The sequence below is a fragment of the Lepus europaeus genome, chromosome 11, assembly GCF_033115175.1.
Source record: "Lepus europaeus isolate LE1 chromosome 11, mLepTim1.pri, whole genome shotgun sequence".
NCBI lineage: Eukaryota > Metazoa > Chordata > Mammalia > Lagomorpha > Leporidae > Lepus > Lepus europaeus.
The window spans coordinates 9046144-9053352 of NC_084837.1; the positions used below are offsets into that span (position 1 = coordinate 9046144).

General features: G+C 63.3%; 1 long non-coding RNA gene across 1 annotated transcript; it reads right to left on the bottom strand.

Annotated features, from left to right (window-relative positions):
• Positions 1 to 702: 702 nt before the first annotated feature.
• Positions 703 to 6598, bottom strand: LOC133769764 (uncharacterized). The gene is made up of 2 exons (XR_009867239.1): positions 6326 to 6598; positions 703 to 1816 (listed from the first exon to the last, which is right to left on the bottom strand). It is a non-coding gene; the product is annotated as an uncharacterized LOC133769764 (long non-coding RNA).
• Between the last annotated feature and the right edge of the window lie 611 nt (positions 6599 to 7209).

Genomic DNA, 7209 nt, shown 5'->3' on the forward strand with positions numbered 1-7209 from the left:
CCAGCCACAGGCCAACGAGGGCCCAGAGGGAGGAGGCAGAGCCAAGGGACCCCACTGAGGGCTCTGCCAGCGCCCTTTAATGTCGGTCCTCCAAGCCCCATGGGCCTCGGATACTTCATCTGCCTGGGAAGCCTATTTTATTAACAGCTGCCTTAATGCTCCTTTTTTTTTTTTTTTTTTTTTTGCTACAACCAAAGCAAATGTATCTTTCAGCGCAGCCTCAGGGCAGGTGGCGGTCTCTGAGTGGCTGTCAACTCTGCCTACGGCGGTTCTGCTTGGCTGGGGCTGGCCCGGGCAGGTGGCAGCCTCCATGGGACACTTCCCAGGCCCTCCCTGCCCTTTGCTGATCCAGCGGGCCCAGGTCAGAAGGCTCCTCTGGGCTTCAAAGACCTGGCCGTGGAGCCACAGAGCCAGCCCTGGGGGTGGCACGCTCCCAGTGCCATCCACCGGCACCTCCCATTCTGCTGTCCCTGAAGTCCAGAGGCGACCTTTGCCCTGGACGGGACACCCTCTGTAGTCCGCAGGCTGTAATGACACCCAGCCCAGCCGTGCCCTCCCCCCGCCTTGCTCAGCCTCTTTTCCTTGTCTCATGGTGCAGGGAGACCAAGAAATGCTCCTGAGAATTTTCTAAGAAATAATGAACTGCACTTGGCTCCCAAAGCACAGCTTCTCCCGCACTCCCAGCACCCCCAGCTCTGCTCCTGTCCTGCCTGCCCCTCTGCTGGGGACAGCTCAGTATTTACTGGGGGGGAGGGGATGGTCTTCAAAAAGTTCGTGGAACATGCACATTATGGAAGCACTGTGCACAGATTTCAAGGTGGTTTGCACCAAAATAAACTTATCTTTCCATTCCATGTCCCCAAACTGCTGAAGCGCCTTGTGTCTTTGTGTCCCTGGAGCTGACTGAGGTCCCCAGGGCGTTCACTCCCTGGGGCCTGGTTGCAGATCAGGCTCCTGCCACGCCCGTGGCCTCCATTCCTCCGCCTGTGGCTCGCGGCCCAGAGTTGGAGACTCTTGGCTCAGGCGCGCTTGTAAGTGCTGAGACAAGTTACTTGGACGCCTTGAAACCCCAAACAAGGTCAGACATCAAACCGGAGCGCCGGGTGCCGCCAGCAGCCTTGCAAAGGCCTCGGAGAGAATGTGCCTGTCAGGGGTGGTGGGTGCCAAGCCGTGCCCACCCGGCCTCCAGCCCCTCGCCCGTTCAGTTTGTATCTGTTCATGTTTTAAACGCTGCCCGTCCCCCGGGGGCCTTGCATGGATACGGCTGTTCTTTAAGTGCTGGCCGCTGGCTCTGTGCCTCTGCGGTGGAGCCCGTGGGTAAGTGTCCCTTGGGGTTCTGCTGAGCCCCGGCTGCAGCCTGCAGGCCCCAGGAATGACCAGCATGGCGGGCCCGGAGGCTGTGTCTCGGCTCCTTCCCCGAAGCACCATCCCTGTGAACACAAAGCCCACTTCCAGCTGTGGCGGGTTCTGCCTGCTGGCTTAGGGCTGCCAAAGGCTCTCCAAGCCGGCTGGCGCCCCACGGTCTGCTCCCCAGCCTGGGCTGTGCTGACGGTCGTGAGGCCCGAGGAGTACCCGGGAGAGGGACAGAGCCCTTCCTCCACGTAGCACGGGAGTCAGAGCCACCCTGACAGCTTCATGCTCGGGAACACAGGACTGGGGTCCGTGTGCTGGTGCCAGGGGCCCAGCCGCCGGCTGCAATGCTGCATCCCACATCCGAGTGTTGGTTTCGGTCCCAGCGCTCTGCTTCTGAGCCTTCTCCCTGCCAGTGAGCCTGGGAAAGCAGCGGACGACTGCCCAAATACTTGGACGGCTGCACCTGTGCGGGAGACCCAAATGAATTTCTGGCTCCTGGCTTTGGCCTGATCTAGCCCTGACCATCGCAGCCATCTGGGGAGTGAACAGTGGATAGACGATCTCTTTCAATCTATCTCCCTCTCTCTGTAAATCTGCCTTCCAAATAAGCAAAATAAATCTTTAAAAAATATAGAAAAGTGACAGGACAGAGCCACATGTTCCCAAGAGTCTGAAGAACTGGTGCCATTTCTGGCCTTTGTCATTCAGTAAAGTGCGGAGTGACAGCCACCCACCCCCCACCCCGCCTTTGGCTTTGGCGGGCGGGGACACATCACGGAGGAAGGGCCCATGTCAGGACCCAGCCACGGCCGGCCTGGTTGCCCAGCTCCTGACACAAGGGTGCACACTGCCTCCCTTATGACAAATGCCCTCTCATTTTAGGCCTTGGGTTCATGTGCTTGTCCATGTCCTCTGCCCCTGGCCTGTCCCAAGCATCCCTGTCCCAGGGCTCAGCCTGATTGGCCCTAGCGGCATCCCATCGTCTTGGGCACTGTGATTGGTTGAGGAATCCGGGCCTAAGCCAATCAGCCCACTGCACTGCCCAGGCCTCCAGTCCCTCGCTCTGGGCCCTGGGAAGTGAGCTCGAGGCTTGGGACAGCAGCGGCGCTGTTACCGCCATCAGGGAGGCCGACTGACCGTGAGGCCGACGGAGCTAGGGAGCGGAAGGCAGGGAGGTGGCGCCCGAATCCCAGGATAAGCCAGGCCTCGCCGCCCCCTCTCCAGGAGTTTACCAGTGGTCCTTCCCAGAGCAGGCAAACACTGGCAGGGTGAGGAGGCCACGCAAGAGATGCGGCTGCCGCTTCACTGAGCGGGGACCACCAGCAGCATTCAGGCTCAGCCAGCGACCCTGGACACATGGGGCCCAGCTCCTGTGGCTTGCACTTGTCTCCCTTGGGCCCGGGCCAGCTGTGGGAGTCTCCGCGGTGCGCAGCCTCCACCATGTGCTGAGGCCCGAGGTGCCTGCCCCCGGGGAAGGAGCAGCTGGAAGACCTGGCGCCTCCAGGCCTGCCTCGGAGCTGTCCGCCTGGCAGAAGCTGCCTCCTCACCCGAGGGCTGGCGATGCCTGCCACAGGCCAGCCCGGGGTCAGTGGCCGATCCGCTTGGGGGCGTAAACTTTGGTCCCCTTTCCCCAGCTTAGGGGAGCTTGGAGGGCCACCCCACGCCAGAACCCCAGGGTCCTCCGGTGAGACCGAGTCACAGCCTGGCTTCTCCCACGGCCACGATGCTCCATCCTCTCCCCTTCCCCCCGGGGCTGACCCCGAGGTCGCTTGTCTGTGGTTCCGGGACAGAACACCCTGCACCGGGGAGCTTACCCACACCTACTGGCTCCGGGCTCTGGAGCACAACGCTGGCTTCAGGTGAGGGCCTTGGGCTGCTTTATCTCAGTGCAGAGACCCACAGCGCAAGCCCGAGAGAGCAGGGGCAGCCCGGCTTCCCCACAGCCGTTCCCATGGTAACCACGGCTCCTCTCCCAGTCCCACCCCTGTCAGCACCATCACTCTGGGATCAAAGGTCCGCGTGAGTTTGGGGAGGGGGGACAAGCCTCCTCCAAACCCCAGCAGCCCCTAGCAACTTCCCGCCTCCCATCTCCGCCTCTCACAGGTTTGCAGGGGAGGGGCCGTGGCTCCGCTCGCCTGCACTCCCTCCATCCCTGCATGTGGGGAGACGCTGGGTGGATCTCCATGCTTCTGGGGGAGGCCCCGGGGCTCCTCCAAGAGCCTGGCCGGGCAGCTTGCCAGGAAACATCACCCGGTGAGCGAGCGTCCCGCCTCAGGGAAGCTGCAGCACCTGTGGGAGCTGTGCCAGGGCTGCACCTGTGGGGAGGAGCAGCCGCACTGACCGTGGGCACAGAGGCAGCCCTGGGCTTGCAGCTTCATGGAGGGGGCCCACAGATCCCAGTGCAAGGCAGACCCAGACCAGCCACGCCGTGGGTGTCCCCTGCTCAGAGGTGGGGCCTTTGTCTTTGCTGCCTGCAATAGAATCAAACAAGCTCTACAGGAGGGGAGCGTGGCCGGCCCCACAGGAGATACCAAACCTGTGGATGCCCCAGGTCCCTGGTATACGTGAAATGTTTGCACATAACCCGTGCACGCAGTTCCTCCAGCTTTGAATCAGCTCTAGAAAACACTAGGCAATGGTTGCTATGACCATATGATTTAGGGAATCGTGACGAGAGAAAAGTCCGCGCATGCTCAGTACCAACACATTGGTTTCTGAGCGTGTTCAGTCTGTGGTTGGTTGTGGACCCACCCTGGACATGGCCTTGACGTCCTCACGGGACTGGGGTGAGGGCGGCTGCCACAGAGACAGGTCTGGGGTGGGTGAGCCCCTGGGGCAGATCTCAGCCCTGGGACAGGTGTGGGGCAGCTCTGAGGGCCACCTGGGGCCAGAGACTCTGCCGCTTGGTCCTCGTGGCTGAGGGCTGCGAATGGCCGTGAGTTCACTGGTGGGTGCCGTGGGGCTCTCCACAGGGCAGCTCAGAACCCGACAGGGCGAGGCTCTGACAGAAAGACGGCCAGAGAGCCTGGGTAAGACGGAAGCAGCAGTTTGGAGCCTAACGACCTTGGCAGTGACATCCTGTTCCCTTTGCTGCATTCTACGCATAGTAGCAGCAGCTCCTGGGGGCTGGGGTCACTGGGGGCCCTTTGAGAGGCTGCCTCCCCTGTGGGCGTCGCAGGAAGCCCAGGAGCTGGAGAGAACTTGGGACTGAAGGCACAGAGCCACGACAGAGCCGTGTCACAGCAGCAGCCGCCCTGCGCCCGCCGCCTGGCAGACCTGGGCTGAGTTATCCTTGCCCCCGTCACTCTGGCTTGCACAGGACTTAGCGATTCTCCAGGATAAGCTCTTGCTGTTCACAGAGTGGGAGGGGGTCTGCCTGCAGCTGGCCAGGGAGCCAGAGAGGCAGGGGTGCGGGTGGCTGGAGAGCTGCCCCTGCTGGGGCCGCACGGCCCTGGGAGTCCTCTGGCAGCTGCAGGGACGGTACTGCTCGCAGCCACAGGGCTGCAGGTGGAGCGCACATGCACCACGCCGGCCAGGAGAGGCCCATCTGTCTTCCTGGGGACACAGTGGGGACACAGGAGCCTGGACAGACAGCTGGGAGACACACAAAGGAAGCGCTGAACCCTGGGAAATCTTGGACTGCGGTTGAGTGGGGGAAGGGGCAGGAATGCGTCCTGTGTTCTCAGGACCCCCTGGCGAGGGACACAGAGCCCTGAGCCTGGACGGCTCCAGCCCCTCTAAAATGGCCGCTCCTGCTCAGCTGTCTTAGAGCACGGGCAGGCAGCCAAGCCTTGGGGAGCTGCAGGGCCCGTGGGCAGGGCGCCGAGGGACCGTCCACTCGGAGGAGGCGCTGGATCACCCTTACCTGCAGGCCTGCCCCCTCGACTCAGGACCACGGTTACTCCCGTAATACAACGTTACGATGTTTACACACGGTCAGCCGCAGCCCGTGGGGCCCTGTGCACACAGACGTGTGGCCAAAGGCCTGGCCGTGGCCAAGCTTTCCATGGCGACGGTTCGCTCCGTGTGGGTCTGGCGGCGTGGGCCTGGGCAGGTGCCCATCGCAGTCCCTGGGGGCTGGGGGGCGCTCTCCAGGGGGAGGCGAACATTCGGGGAAGAAACTTCACTGGACATGGCCACCAGCCCACGCCCAGCCTGTTTCCTGTGCTGGTGCCCAGTGCTTTCTCCCGGTCAGAAGCCCAGGAAGGCCCCCGCGGGCGGAGCTCTCTGGGCCCTGCCTGGGATACATGTGTTCCAGAAGCTGTAGCTGCCAAGCTACCCGCTCTGGGAACTGAGGCATGGGGGTGGGTGGCGCCACCCCGCAGCCCCTCACCTCTGCTGGCTCAGTCCCAGCTGGGGTTCCTGTCGCTTGCGACCACCCAGCTGCCTTCCCCTGCCCGTGGGGCGCCACCTCCGGTGTCTTCGTGGCAGGATTCTATGACTGAGGTGGGAGGCGATCCCCTGGGGTGGGGGAAGGGAGGTGGGGGAGGCACAGAGGCTCCTAAGGGCTCCACCACAGGGACCTCTGAGGGACCCCGGGGCACAGGCCTCTGATGTCCCCTGGAGAGGGTGCAAGGGCATTAAGTGGATGGGGGACCCTGGGACACAAACTCGCCGGGCACTGCCCAGGGTGGCAAAGAAGGAGCGAGCAGAGATGCGGCCTAGCAGGCACCACTCACCCCGTGGGAGAGCCGCGTGGCCTCAGTTTCCTTCTCTGTGAAATGGGTCTGGTGTGAGGGGTTTCCGTGGCAGGAGCCAGGTGAAGAGGAGCAGTGGTGGATGTAGGTGCTTTATAAGTGCTGGTTCTCTAAGTGGCGGCTCCACAGGCTGGCGGGGTCCAAGGGTGGCTGCCTCTGTCCCAGGGCCCAGTGCTATGAGCGCTGGGGCCCACTCCTCACCCCCACTCCCCGCTCCCGCCTCCTGCACTGCCTGTCCCCTCCCCATCCCAGCCTGGGGTTTGAGGGCCATGTACCTTTAACAGGCGGTATAAGTTGGCCTGGTGACTGTAGGGAGCTGGCCGGGCCAGGTGTCCCAGCTCTGCCAGCAGCCTGGGCCCAAGTGATCCGCAGGTCCGGGCCGCCCACCTGCGTCGCTTGGCCGTCTGGCCGGAGCAGCCACCTGCTCCCAGCCGCGGGAGGCTCAGCCGCCTGACCTTTCCCTCCCAGTGCCATCTTCCATCCCGCCGCGTCTTGTCCCGGCCTGAAAGGCTTGTCTGGGGAGCCGGGAGAGACCCGGGGCTCATCGCTGTTTCAAGATCACGTTGCCTCCGACTCAGGAGTCGGACAGAGAGCAGAACCTCCCGGGTCACTGACACCAGCAATGCGGGCATCGGCCAGCCGGCGGGGGTGGGGTGGAGGGCGCCGGCTCCTGCGGCCCATCTGGGCCCACAGCGTGTTAGTGGCGCCGACCTGCCTGCAGGCAGGCGTGGACTTTGTAGCTCAGGCCAAGTGCCAAGTTGGCACGAGGGTCTGAGCCCAGCCTGAGTCTGGCTGTGTCTCAGCCAAGGTAAAGGGCCATGGGGTGGCCCCGCTCAGACAAGGGAGAGAGTACCCTGTTCCCCCCGAGCCGGGAGGTGAGGGTTGGAGGGCCGGGGTCGATACTACGCAGCTCTCAGGATGTCTCTTCAGCTGCTCCTGGCTGGAGTCAAGGCAGAGGAGGGCCTGCCAGGACCTGCGGGGCCCCCTTCCAGGTCTCGCTCCCCAGATCCAAGGCTGGCCTGGCTGTGCAGACGGCTCACCACGTGGGCCCTCCCGACACCTGCGTCTCCCCAGGGGCTTTGAGTAGCAGAGGCGTCTTAGCCCCAGCCCCAGACATGGGTCTCTGCCCGCCAAATGAAAGTTCTGCCATTGCCAGCCC